Source organism: Natator depressus, chromosome 3 (assembly GCF_965152275.1).
Source record: "Natator depressus isolate rNatDep1 chromosome 3, rNatDep2.hap1, whole genome shotgun sequence".
Lineage (NCBI taxonomy): Eukaryota > Metazoa > Chordata > Testudines > Cheloniidae > Natator > Natator depressus.
Window position 1 is genome coordinate 103,990,024 of NC_134236.1, and position 13,461 is coordinate 104,003,484.

Consider the following 13,461-nt stretch of genomic DNA (forward strand, 5'->3'; position numbering starts at 1 on the left):
GAGGCTGATGGACTGGGCCACGCACTGGCTGAGGCCAGAGGCGCGTACCATGGGGAAAATCATGGACACCCTGGTCCTTGAACAATTACTGCAGGGCCTCCCTGAGACCATATGCGTCTGGGTGAGGTGACACCAGCACAGTCGAGGCGGCTGTCAGATTGACGGAGGAGTACATAGAGGCCGAGGGACCCCGGCGGGAGGACCAGCCCCAGAAGGATAGGGAGCCGGGGAAGAGGCAGACAGAACCTTTTTCCGGCAGAGGCCAAGAGAAGAAGGGGAGCGCCTGAAAGACCTGCCAGGCTAACTTGTTGGCAGTGTGGGAGATGGGATCACACAAAATGGCACTGCCTGGATATGGCGTGTGGGTGGGCGGAATTTTGTGGATGGACTCAGATTGAGGGGCAAAAACAGGGGCCGAACCTGTCCACCATCCTTGTGAGGATTGGGAGAAAACCCTGCACGGGCCTGGTAGACACGGCGTCAGGCTGTACACTAGTACAGAAGGCGCTGGTGAAGCTGCACTGGCTCATCGCGGGGGCAAGGATGGCCCTCAGGTGCATCCATGGGGACAAGAAGTCCTGCCCGGTAGCCCAGGTACCCCTGGAAGTGAGAGGCCGCTTCAGATGGAAGCGGGTGGGGATGCTAGAGAGGCTACTATACCTGGCGGTGTTAGGCAGGGACTGGGGCCCGCTACCTAGAAGGAAGCGGTGGGGTGCCCCAAGACGCGGGGCGGATATCCCAAATCTGAGGATCCCAAGACGGTGGGACAGGCAAAGTCCTGTCGGTAACGAAGAAACTCCTAGACAACAAAGCCCAGAGCGGGTGGACCTGCGGGAAGGGTATATGGGGGAGCTGGCCAGTCTGAGCCCATCGGAAGAAGGGACAGGTCCAGGGGAGCACCCCATAACATCACTCCCTGTGGACGAGACCCTGAACCCACATGTAGTGCGGGGGAAACTGAGGCACAGAAGGCCGCACCAGATGGTGGGATGAATTCTGACCCCCCCACCAGAGGTACAGGAGGAGCAGGGGATGGGGTTCCCGCTGAGCTGTGACGGCCTGCGGGCTGAGGCAGAATTACGGGGGGCAGCCACTCCCTGAGCAGTGTACGTTCTGTGGGAGGGGTATGGAGAAAACACCAGCAGAGGTGGCTGGGGATCATCTGGCCAGGAGCAGTGAGCCTTCCCTGGAAGCCCCCCCCCAGCCCCCCCGGGTAGAAGGCGAAAGGGCCGAGGGTGGCCGGACCTTGCCGTTCTTAAGGGGGGAGGTGTGTAACAGGGTGCTGGCTGGGAGGTTCTGAGCCAGGCCCCTGTTAGCCCAGCCCCAATTAAGGGGTATTAATTAGTGCTGGCTGGTTATGGCTTGTCTAAGGGCTTCAGCAGAAATACCTGTGGATCTTCTATAGCCAGGAGGCTATATAAAGCTGGCAGAAAGGAAACAAAGGGGGAAACTGGAAAGGGAGAGGCCTGTGGCTGTAGTTCCCTGCTGGCTGAAGAAGCTAGCTACCCCTGGTCAGTGCAGCCCCAGAGTTTGAAAATTTATCTGTAGAGTTTCACCTCCCAACCTGCGTGGAGGTGGGAGGGTTAAGGGGTACCTTACGTGGTCCAAAGCCAGTTGCCCCACCTCTCCGTGGGGCACCGCTCTGCTCTACCAGCCATTCCACGAATCGCTCTGCTCTGCCAGCCCCCTGTGAGCTGCTCCAGCCATCCTGCAAACTGCTCCACTCTGCCAGCTGTCCCGCAAGCTGCTCCAGCTGTCCCACAAACTGCTCCGCAATATATTTTCAGGCTCCCCCACTACTTAACACAAAACTCAGTGATTTCAGCTCTTTTGTGATTTTTTTAGCTTGTAGTAGGGGAGCCTCAGTACTGGTGCACCATTGGCCCAAAGTGAATTCAGCTCAGTAGCCTGTAACTAGACTCCTAAGAGAATCAAAATTAGATTTGACATTCCACAGTGGAGGAAGTGCAATTGGCATGTAGGGCCCTCAACAGGGACCCATACCTGTCCCCAGCCTCTCTTTCATTGGGTTTTGGAACCCACGTCCCTTGCCTACCGAGTGCTGCTTGGTTGATGGTGAGTCCCTCCATCATAACAAAAGGCCAAGTACAGCTCCACTGTCCTTGATTCACATAATCAGGATAATAACAGTTCATTCTTTCTGCCCCAATAACAGAGAAACTGGGGCTCCTACAGCAGCTAAAGTGACCATCTAGGCGGGGTGGGTGTGCCTATGCAAATGAGATCAGCCCCTGAAGTTCTTTTCCACAACCCACCACGACTTGCCACCAGATGTCAGGGTAGAGCTCATCCTGACTCTGCTTACTAAATGGTGGTGGGAACTGACACTGTGAATAAAAGAGCACTGGTGCTGGCACACTACGCGGTCTCCAACTGATTTGTGGCACCTCTTTGAGAGCTCTTAAGTGTTCTAGGAGCCATACAACGCACACAGACAGAGCCCCTACCTCCCGAAGCTTACAATTTAACCAGAACCCAGGAGAGGAGACTAGGGGGCAACACAATTCAAAAACAAGCACCTAACTTTTTTAATGATTTAATCTTAACTTTTATTCACTGCACTTAACATTTCTATGACCCTCCATCATTGCTACAAAGAAGTTCTTTCTCCCTGAAGCTTTCCTGTATGGGATTTCTCCTTTGCCTCAGTAACTGCCGTTTGCTGATGTCAGAGTGTGGGATCAGTGTCCCAGGGCAGTGAAAATATTGCCTATGCTCCTCCCCTATTATTGCTGCTGCTATTCTAGGCCACTTTCTTTTAGCCTATTTTCTATAGGCCAGCCCACTGGAGGTGTTAAAGGGGGCACCTGCCCCACAATACCCTGGCTTGAGGAGGTGTCAAAGGAATGATGCCCCACGGTTCAGTTGTCTTGAAAGTGCCCCTGAATGGCCGCCTTTCTGGCCACGTAGCTGCTGCTGATCAATCTGCAGAAAGAGTCCTCCTCCTTCCCTCCCCGCAATGTCAGTCTCTTTGTGTTGAAATTATTACCACATTTGAAACAAGGATGCCTGACTCTAGGACTGGCCAGAAAACAAGAATTCCATTTCACGAAACATTTCTAGGTTTCCAGATTTGTTTCCATTTTACATCAGAATGAAACCAAGAGCTTTCAATTTTGTATGTGAAAAAACAGGCCCCCATGCTAGGATAGGCAATAGATCAGCGGTTTGGGTACTCAACTGCGAGAACCAGGTTCCAGTCCCTTTCTGTTTGATTCAGAGTAGGGACTGCAACATGAGTCTCTCAAACTCAGTGGGAGTGCCCTAACCAGGGGGGCTATTGATTATTCTGAGGACTCTCTCACACCCCACTCCATTCTCCCTGGTTTTGACAAGAAATTTTCTTGACCGGATTTGTTGTCAAAATTGATTCATTGAAATTCAAGCTTTTCACAAAAATGTATCAGAATTTTCTGGCCAAAAAGTTTCATTTAAAAATTCCCAACCAGCTCTGCATGAGACACAGGAGTGCTGGTAAGACACTACTCTTTATTTCCTGGTCCCAGTCATGTGATATGATATTACATAAGGATATATCCCTAGCACCTGGTGGGAGTCCATGTCTATTGACTCCAGTAGCTACTGGAGCATCATTCAGTATCCATCCAGTGTTTAATCTGCCTAGTTCTTTCCTGGAACCTGTGAACAGAGCACATCAACTTGCAGCTGTTGCTAAAGAGGCTGTGATCCAGTGAACAGAACATGGCATTGGGAAGCTAGGTTCTATTTCCAGCTTTGTCACTGGCATATTGTGTGACCTTGGGTAAGTCAGTGCATTGTTCTGTGTCAGTTTCCCCATCTGTAAAGTGGGGATAATAACTATTTATTTTTGTCATGAGCTTTGAGATCTGTGTTTTAAAAGAGCTAAATATGCAAATGTAGCTGTTCAAGTCAGACTCAACATTATAATTCAAGTAGTGTTTGTTTAGGGTCTGGTTCTTAGGACATTCACTTGGCTTATTAAACCCTCTGAACATTCTTCCCCAGTAAAATGTTATGCAGCATAATATTTGGAAAAAGCATATTAAGATTACATTATATTTTCTCAACTTTGTAATAATTTCTGCACCTTAATTTAATGTCTGTACAGCATATCCCATTTGATCTGAAGACTGAATTTTGATCTCATACACTATGTTTAGATTGGCATACATTTACTTGAAGAAAAAGCATTTAAAACACAACAGGAAAGATCCTGCCAGGTTTAGTTGCTTGTTCATGCCTCTATGTACAATTTAACAAGGCTCAGTGATGCAGGACTTCTAGAAACTGTCAAAACAGAAGTTTTTCCTGAGGACATCATGCCAGGCCATGGATTCCTGAAGCAGAACTAAAAGTTGCTGAAGAAAGTGGTTCAGAGTTCTGTTTAAATCTGAAGTGAAAAGTCAATGCTGGAAGCAGAGATCTGCTTCAGATCAGTGAGAAGGAACTATTTGGTGCAATACTTGAGGTGTAGGTTAAAGCTTGGAGTGGGTTGACTGAATAAATAGGAAGGTCTCCTTCCCCTGTGATACTTTAAAACGTTAGGTCATAGGAAACCCAAGTCTAGTATCTCTGTCTGGATGCAAGATTCTAACAAAGTGCTAAAAGTTTAAAACCTTGAATCATGCCTAGGTCACAGGATCTTCTCTTAAGAAGACATAGTTTATTTTAACTTTTCTATAATATTATTGTAACCCTTCTGCCCGTCAGAGTTGGCAGCAACAAGGGCTGTGTTCAATATCTAGGGGATCCATTCCAATAACACAATGCATAAGGGCTCGAGCCCCCACCCAGTGACCTGGGACAAATATATACCATCCCCGCTGGGTGCCTCCAAGAGGCAATACTTCCCCTCTCGCAAGCACATAGTCTGAGTGTAGCAAAAAGCCTTTAAATAACAGAGAGAAACAATGTGGCATTATGTTGGGGAAACACCACCAACAGGATTCATAACACAACCCGTAAGCGAAAAACCCACCCTAAGCAAATTGGGGCATGCCCTTTCCCTTTTGTTCTTGAGTCCAGCAACCCAAAAGTCCAATGACCCAAGTCTCTGTCCCTGGTCAGGGCAGCCCCAGAGTTCAAAAGTTTATCTACAGAGCTTTACCTCCCAACCTGGGTGGAGATGGGGGTGGAGGTAAGAGGCACCTTACATGATCTGAAGCTGACCCCCCCCCACAGCTCCATAGGCCTTCGCTCCGCTCCGCTAGCCACCCCACAAACTGCTTCGCTCAGCTCTGCAGCCCACCAGCAGCTCCCGCCGTCCCACGAACTGCTCCGCGTCCCACCAGCAGCTCCCACCGTCCTATGAACTGCTCCACCAGCCTGTCCACAAGGCACTCCAGCCGTTCCACAAACTGCTCCACAATATATCTTCAGGCTCCCCCACTACTTAACACAACGCTCAGTGATTTCAGATCTTAGTCAGTTCAGCTCTTTGGTGAATTCAGCTTGTAGTAGGGGAGCCTCAGTACTGGTGCACTATTAGCCCAAAGTGAGCTCAGCAGCCTGTAACTAGACGTCTAATGAAATCAAAATTAGCTCTGATATTCCACAGTGAAGAGAGGAAGAAGTGCAATTAGCATGTAAGGCCCTCACCAAGGGGGCCCATGCCACCAAGTATTAATACTTGTCCCCAACCTCTCTCAATTCACAAAGTTTTGGAACCCATGACCCTTGCCTAGCGAGTACTACTTAGTTGATGGTGAGTCCCTCCATCATAACAAAAGGCCAAGTACAGTTCCAAGCACAGTTCCCATAATCCGGGTAATAACAATTTATTCTTCCTGCCCCAATAACAGAGACACTGGGGATCCCACAGCAGCCAAAGTGACCATTTGGGCAGCTATGGCCTCATTCTAGGCAGGGTGGGTGTGCCTATGCAAATGAGATCGGCCCCTGAAGTTCTTTTCCACAACTTGCCACACCTCACCACCAGATGTCAGGGTGGAGCTCATCCTGACACTGCTTACATTATCAATGGAATATATTAAAGGTGACACTTTGAATTTTTTACTTTTCAGTACCTTCTTGCCACAAAAATGCTTCAGGATGGTTATTTATGGATCACATCATAACACAATGGATGGAATAATCCACTTGCATATTTATGCAATTTTTTGATCTAGAGGGGAATATCTGATTTTCAGGATATGTTGCAAAGGCTGTTTTCCCAGGCTTTCTCAGAGGGGTTCACTGATTGGGATCAAGGCAGAGTATTTGTTTTGTGATGGACTAGGAGATTTTTTTTTATATATTAACAGAGTTGTTGTTCTAGGAAGTGCATGTAGCTCCCAACAGTGTGCAAGGTGCTGTACATACATGAAGAGAGACAAAATCTTTGCCTTGATTAATTTAAACTGGAAGGAGTGGTAGATATACTGGAGGGTAGGGATAGGATACAGAGGGACCTAGACAAATTAGAGGATTGGGCCAAAAGAAATCTGATGAGGTTCAACAAGGACAAGTGCAGAGTCCTGCACTTAGGAAGGAAGAATCCCATGCACTGCTACAGACTAGGGACCGAGTGGCTAGGCAACAGTTCTGCAGAAAAGGACCTAGGGGTTACAGTGGACGAGAAGCTGGATATAAGTCAACAGTGTGCCCTTGTTGCCAAGAAGGCTAACGGCATTTTGGGCTGTATAAGTAGGAGCAATTCTAGCAGATTGAGGGACGTGATCGTTCCCCTCTATTTGGCATTGGTGAGGCCTCATCTGGAGTACTGTGTCCAGTTTTGGGCCCCACACCACAAGAAGGATGTGGAAAAATTGGAAAGAGTCCAGTGGAGGGCAACAAAAATGATTAGGGGGCTGGCGCACATGACTTATGGGGAGAGGATGAGGGAACTAGGATTATTTAGTCTGTAGAAGAGAAGAATGAGGGGGGATTTGATAGCAGCCTTCAACTACCTGAAAGGGGGTTCCAAAGAGGATGGATCTAGACTGTTCTCAGGGGTAGCTGATGACAGAACAAGGAGCAATGGTCTCAAGTTGCAGTGGGAGAGGTTTACGTTGGATATTAGGAAAAACTTTTTCACTCGGAGGATGGTGAAGCATTAAAATGGGTTACCTAGGGAGGTGGTGGAATCTCCTTCCTTAGAGGTTTTTTAGGTCAGGCTTGACAAAGCCCTGGCTGGGATGATTTAGTTGGGGATTAGGTCCTGCTTTGAGGTCCTCCTGAGGTCCCTTCCAACTCTAATATTCTATGTTGTTGTTGGTTGTGGTTTTTTTTAAAGCTTTTGTTTGTTTTGCCCTTGTGATCGTCACTTTATTTGTGGCCCTTGCCTGTTTTTTGTTTTAACGTTTTTGTATTTTAACCCTTGCCCAGCATCCCTCTTTTCCTTCTCCCTCCCTTCCACCACCAGGCTTTATTTTCAACGCTATCCTTTGTTCTCGAGTGTTTTTAACCCTTTCCTATTTTTCTGTCTTTGTTATAGCTTGCATGTTAGAAGTCATTGCTGTGTGGACACCTAGACTCTTACCGAGAAGATTGTCCGGCTTAAAGCTCTCTCTCTCCTTTGTCTGGTGGATAAACCTCTGGGGTGTGTATTGCAAAGCAGATGAACAAAAGGAGGGCTGATGCTTAAGCTTAATTTTTGAGGCCACCTGATCCCAAAGGAGCAGCTTTGGGCCAAGGGTGTTTCCCAGGTGTAAAAGCTCAGGGTCTGGGGCAGGAAGAGGGGACCTGTGTATTAATCAGTTAGAATGGAAAGGGAGAACAAGAGGGACAGGGACAAAGAGCTGCTTCTTGGTGGAAGAATAGTGTCTCTTTAGTTGACAGTTTTTTTTAGCTGACAAAGGAGTTTGTGACTACCTGTGCTCAAGGAAACTGGACTTTTGTTCATTTTGTAAGTAAACAAATCATACTAAGAAAATACCTGACTCCGCATCACTGATTTCTCCTCCAAATGGAAAATTGGCCTGCAACACCTTGAAATCTGCAAACTTGTCACACTGTTATTTCTAGTTTTCCTGGCTTTTTATTGAGCCCTTAGCTACTACTTGCTTCCTCTCCCTATTACAGCCATACTCTCTCCTTTGACACCCCCTTAGCCTGCATTTTAACTCCTTCCCTTGAACCACAAAAAGATACATCCTCTCCTTTCCACCCACCCCATGTAGCCCTTGATCATGTGTCCCATGTGGGGAGGAGGAAAAGAGAGAGTGTATCTGAACCTCTGGACGTGGTATATGGCAAAAGGCAGAGGTTAGTTTCTGAGCTAGCGCAGAGGTGTACATATTTCAGGGGCATGGTAGATATGACAAACTACAATTCATGGGTGAAATCCTGGCCCCATTGAAGTCAATGCCAAAACTCCCATTGACTTCAAGGGGAGCAGGACTTCACCAAATATCTTTGAAGAATTAAATTGAATTTGGAGAAAAAAATTGTAAGCATTTATAGTTAAATAAAAAAATTGATCACAGAATAAGTCAAAGGTAAGATTTATTTGTTACAAATTTTCCTGTTGGTGACACAGGCCATTGTTTGTTTCCATGGTTCAAATAGGAACTAATACTGTTCACACTGAAATCATTGACAAAATCTTCATTGACTTCAATAGCTGTGGGACTTGGCAATTAAGTCTCCATCCAGCTCTCAGTGGAGGGAATGGGAGTCTGTTCATTGACTTCAGTGGACATGGGGTGGAATCCTTACTGAAAGGAGGTGTTGATCAGTGTGCTATTACAAACTTTTTCCTAAATGTCTTGAAATTCTGGGGATGGGGTGTGCATGTAACTGGGAACATTGTGTTCAGTGCTCTCCGGGCAGCACAAATCCCTTCTTTTCAGCTGCATTACAGAAAATAATTCTATTTCTTGGCATGTGCACTTTGGCAAACCACTGCTTTTATTTGGTGGAAAATGAATTTCTTTGAAAATCTAGCCATAAACTTCTGACTTGGATTGCGTTCAAGATTAGAGTTAGTGAGGCTCTCAGGAAACCCAGGTGTTTCAGGAAAGCTTTCAAAGATCTGTACCTGTAAGTCAACCTGTTTTCAGAACAAATAAAACATTTAATGCATATGGCATCTTGTGCCCAAAGTCTTCTAGGACCCTAGGGGTATGTCTATATTGCATTGCCAACCTGGGTCTGTGGGGTCCAAGCTTGTGGACTTAGTGTTTCCAAGCCCACACTTGAACATCCATGCTGCATTGTAAACCTGGGCTTACAGGAGCTTGACCTGTGTCTCACAGCAGTGCTAACATGCGTACTGTTCTACAGTTCTTCTGACCTGGCTCTGCAGCTTGAGCTGCATCCACAGTGCTAGATAACAAGGCTTGGACTTGAGTCACAGCAGGACTTGGGCTCTGACCCACCCTCCTGGTTGGGTCCAAGCACCTGCTTCCTAAGAGCTTGCTGACCTGAATCAGACTGATGTGGGGGGTGGTAAGGGGAACTTGGGTTCAAACCTGAGTCAGGTCCCAGGCTTAGTGTGCAGTGTAGACATACTCTGACATACTTTAACTGAAAACAGATTTTTAAAAAGCCAAAAGCAATGTGGTTTGATAAATAAACACCAAAGCAGACCCAGAGTCAAAAAATAAATATAATATCAAATATACATAAATTACATCCCTCACTCACCCTACTCAACCTAACCTCAAGCACAAAAAATGAAATACCCATAACAATACAACAAACAAAAAAAGAAAAAAATGTGTTGCATTTGGAATGATCCCACAAATGTGCTCTGACATATGTTGAGATGGAGAATATTCCAGAATCATGAATTCTATACCTCTGAGATTATGCGGGGGAGGGATAGCTCAGTGGTTTGAGCATTGGCCTGCTAAATCCAGGGTTGTGAGTTCCCTCCTTGAGGGGGCCATTTAGGGATCTGAGGCAAAAATTGAGGATTGGTCCTGCTTTGAGCAGGGGATTGGACTAGATGACCTCCTGAGGTCCCTTCCAACCCTGATATTCTATGCCACAGAATAAGCAGCAGTTCCAGCGCTGCCACTCTTAATCATCAAAATTACACATAGGGCAACAGATGGTCTTTTGCATAGACTGTTCCTGTATTATTTAAGGATTTATAAATGTGGTGGGAAGACGTTGAAGGGCACTTAATTAAAAGTCAGCCAGTGTAGTTTGTATTAAGCTGTGCAGGCATCACCCACTTTCATGGTTGAAGGCTGTGAGCAGTAGTTCTACAGTAGCTAATATTAAAGTTTAAAAATCATAACATGAGAAATAACTCTCCCTTCTCCAATGTATAATTACTGGAATTGATCCCCCTAGATCAGTGGTTCTCAAACTGGGTTATGCGTGCTTTCATCAGGGCATCCAGGAGAAAAATCTTCTAGTGGCAGGCAACGAATTTTATTTAGTAAGATTTGGCAATCTAATCAACTTTTAATCTCTTTCAGTTAAAACTGCAGCTGCATTGGTGTACGTTTCCTTTCTGCTGTGCCACTCAGAATCAGAGTTTTTTCAAACAGTGGGGTCCGCCACCCTAAAACGTTTGACAACCACTGCCCTTGATGATATAGTGCATAGGAATACTGGATCAGTTCCTCAGCTATGGCAAATTGGCATCACTCTATTGAGTTCACCCATGGAGGATCTGGCTCACTATTTTTTTTCAGTCAAGTCAAGCATTAATTTTGAACCAAGCAATTGCTAATAAACATTCATGGTCCAGTAGCATGTAAGAATAACAGCATCTAAACCTCCCAGGCAGGAGCAGTTTGAATAGAAATTGTTCAGTGGAGCATAGTGTCATTGGACATCTTGCAGCAAATCCTAATCAATCAATGCCAGTTACTTTAATGCCAATAAATAAATCCGCCATCCATTCCATAAATCCTATTGTCACTCATTTAGAGCCTGATTCAAAGCCAATTGAGGTCAGTAGGAGTATGACTTTCATAGGTTCTGGATCAGGCCTGTAAGTTGGGGGGAATGAAATACCCTAATGAAACAGAAAACTAGAACAATCAGACAAAAACAACCAAACAAAAACCAGACCACCAAACTTAAACTTCATGAGAGATATTCTTTTTCCACCATGCTATTGTTCAAAATATAGGGTATGAGGGCTAGATGTATGGACTGACTATAAGAAACAGATGGTTCTAAATTTTAATCAGAGCTCTGACATTGTCATTCTTTGTGCCCCTGGACAAGTCACCTAACTTTCCTGCATCAGTGTCTCTTTCTGTAACTGAGGATGGTAATATTTCCCAAGTGTCTTCTGAAGATTAATTAGTTAATATTTGTAAAGTGCTTTGAAGAGGAAAGTTTATTATTTTATGTTTGAATGACATTGCTGTCCTCAACCAGCGCCCAGCTAATTTTGCTTGACCCTGTAATGAAATCATAATTCTCTGTTTTATGGAACTACCTTTTGCTGCCATGGCAAAAATTGTGATGTCACAAACTTAGCATTATAGCTTCACCAAATGATCATGTGGTGGTGAAGCACTACAATGGATTACCTAGGGAAGTGGTGGAATCTCCATCCTTAGAGGTTTTTAAGGCCCAGCTTGACAAAGCCGTGGCTGGGATGATTTAGTTGGGGTTGGTCCTGCGTTGAGCAAGGGTTGGACTAGATGACCTCCTGAGGTCTTTTCCAATCCTGATCTTTGATGCTGTGAATACAAAAATGGATTAGAGAGAAACAGAAATATCTTTGATCTGCAAGCAAAAGGGGAAAAGGAAATAGTGAAAAACTCAAGTAATGTAAATGGAATATAAGTTTGAAATGTGATATATCTTAAGATGGTTTGCTTTGGGACAAATGGAGTGTGAGAGGTGCTAAATTAATATCCACTTGAATGATGAATTCTAAGAATGAGTTTAGGGCTTTAAGACTACCATGAAACTATCCCGATGGATATTGGTTCCTCTATTGCAGTGGGATACCTAGGAGTAGATTCAGATAAATACCAGAATTTGAGAATGCTTATCTGAACTGAATTGGTGAAATTTTTAAAGGTACACTCATACGTAGCACAAAACTAACTGGAGAGACAGATGACCACCATGATGGACAGCATCTCAACTAAACTGGCACTGTAACCTCTCCCCCCCACTTGACTTCCCTTCTGTTATAGTTTGTGATTTATAGAAACAGTATCTTTATCTGTCAGAAGGTTCATTATTTTTAATCTCTTTTTTTCATATGTCAGAAATGTTTGAAGGATCAGACAGGTTGATTTGAACTGGTAATGCATTTTTTAATCAAAATTATTCACTTCTGTTAATTTTAGAAAGATTATGATTGGGGTGGCGGGATGGTGGGAGAATACATTGGAAACAGTGCCTTAAGAATGGACACATGAAAGAGGAACTTTTGGCTAGGGGGAAGGACTACACATACAGAGGAGACAAATGGACATGTGACTGTTCTGAGTCAAATTCCACTAACATGAAGACTCTTCCTTCTGGTTGCTATTGATGTTTCTTCTCTAATTCCAAAAAGCAAGTTTCAGCTGGAGTACAAAAAGGATAAGAAACTCCATCTGGAGATGAAAGTGAAAGGGTTATGTAATTTGGCAAGCAGTGGAAGGAGTGTGTGTGTGTGTGTGTGTGTGTGTTTCCTTCACGACATTGTGAAAGTAGAGAGCGAAAGGGTACTGCCTACGCTCCCCTCCCAACTGCCTGACCCTGGGGTGACTGCCTCACATTCCTCAGCTGCGTGATGTGTCTGTTTCCTTGAAGTGAACAAGATGAAAGCAGCAGCATCAGTCTCTTGCTTTTGCCTGAGGCCTTTGCTTCTGAAGGAACCCACAGCCCTGTTTCACTTTGAAACATCCTCTGAGTTTGAGAAGGTTGGCTGAGAGAGAAACTTCCACTTCTCATTGCCTTTGTAGTGGAGATGGGGCAGAAGAACATGAATCTTTCAGTTTTCACTTTCATTTGTTTTCCTTTATATATTTATATATTTTAAATGTTACCCCTGAAAACCATGGTTAATCACAAACTGAACCAAGCCAAAGTTTGCACGAAGGAGGACAGCTTTCTGAAATACCTTATCTCAATTCCACTGCCAAAAACAAAAAGGCATTTTTCCCTTTAACACCAGCAGTTCAGTGGCTAGGGGATAGGATGGGGACTCAGAAGTTTTATTCAAACCTTTGTGCCACTGAACTGCTGTGACCTTGGACAAGTCTCTTCACCACTTTTTCACTTCCCACCCTTTGCCTGTCTTGTCTATTAGACTGTAGGCTCCTTGGTACTGTCTCTTACTATATGTTTGCACATCTAGCACAATTGTGGTTGGGACCTCTGGGCATTACCATAATGTAATAATAATAGCAGTACTCTGAAGAGATTATAATTTGTGCATATTAAGATACTACAACTCTGATCTGTTGTTGTGGTCTCCCTCTCCCTCACTAAAGCTCATCTTTCCTTCTATATCTAGTACAACACGTACAAGCAATTCGGGGTGGAAGAATAACAGTATTTTTCTTAAAGCAATAGTACCCTCTCGAGCTTTCCTTTAGG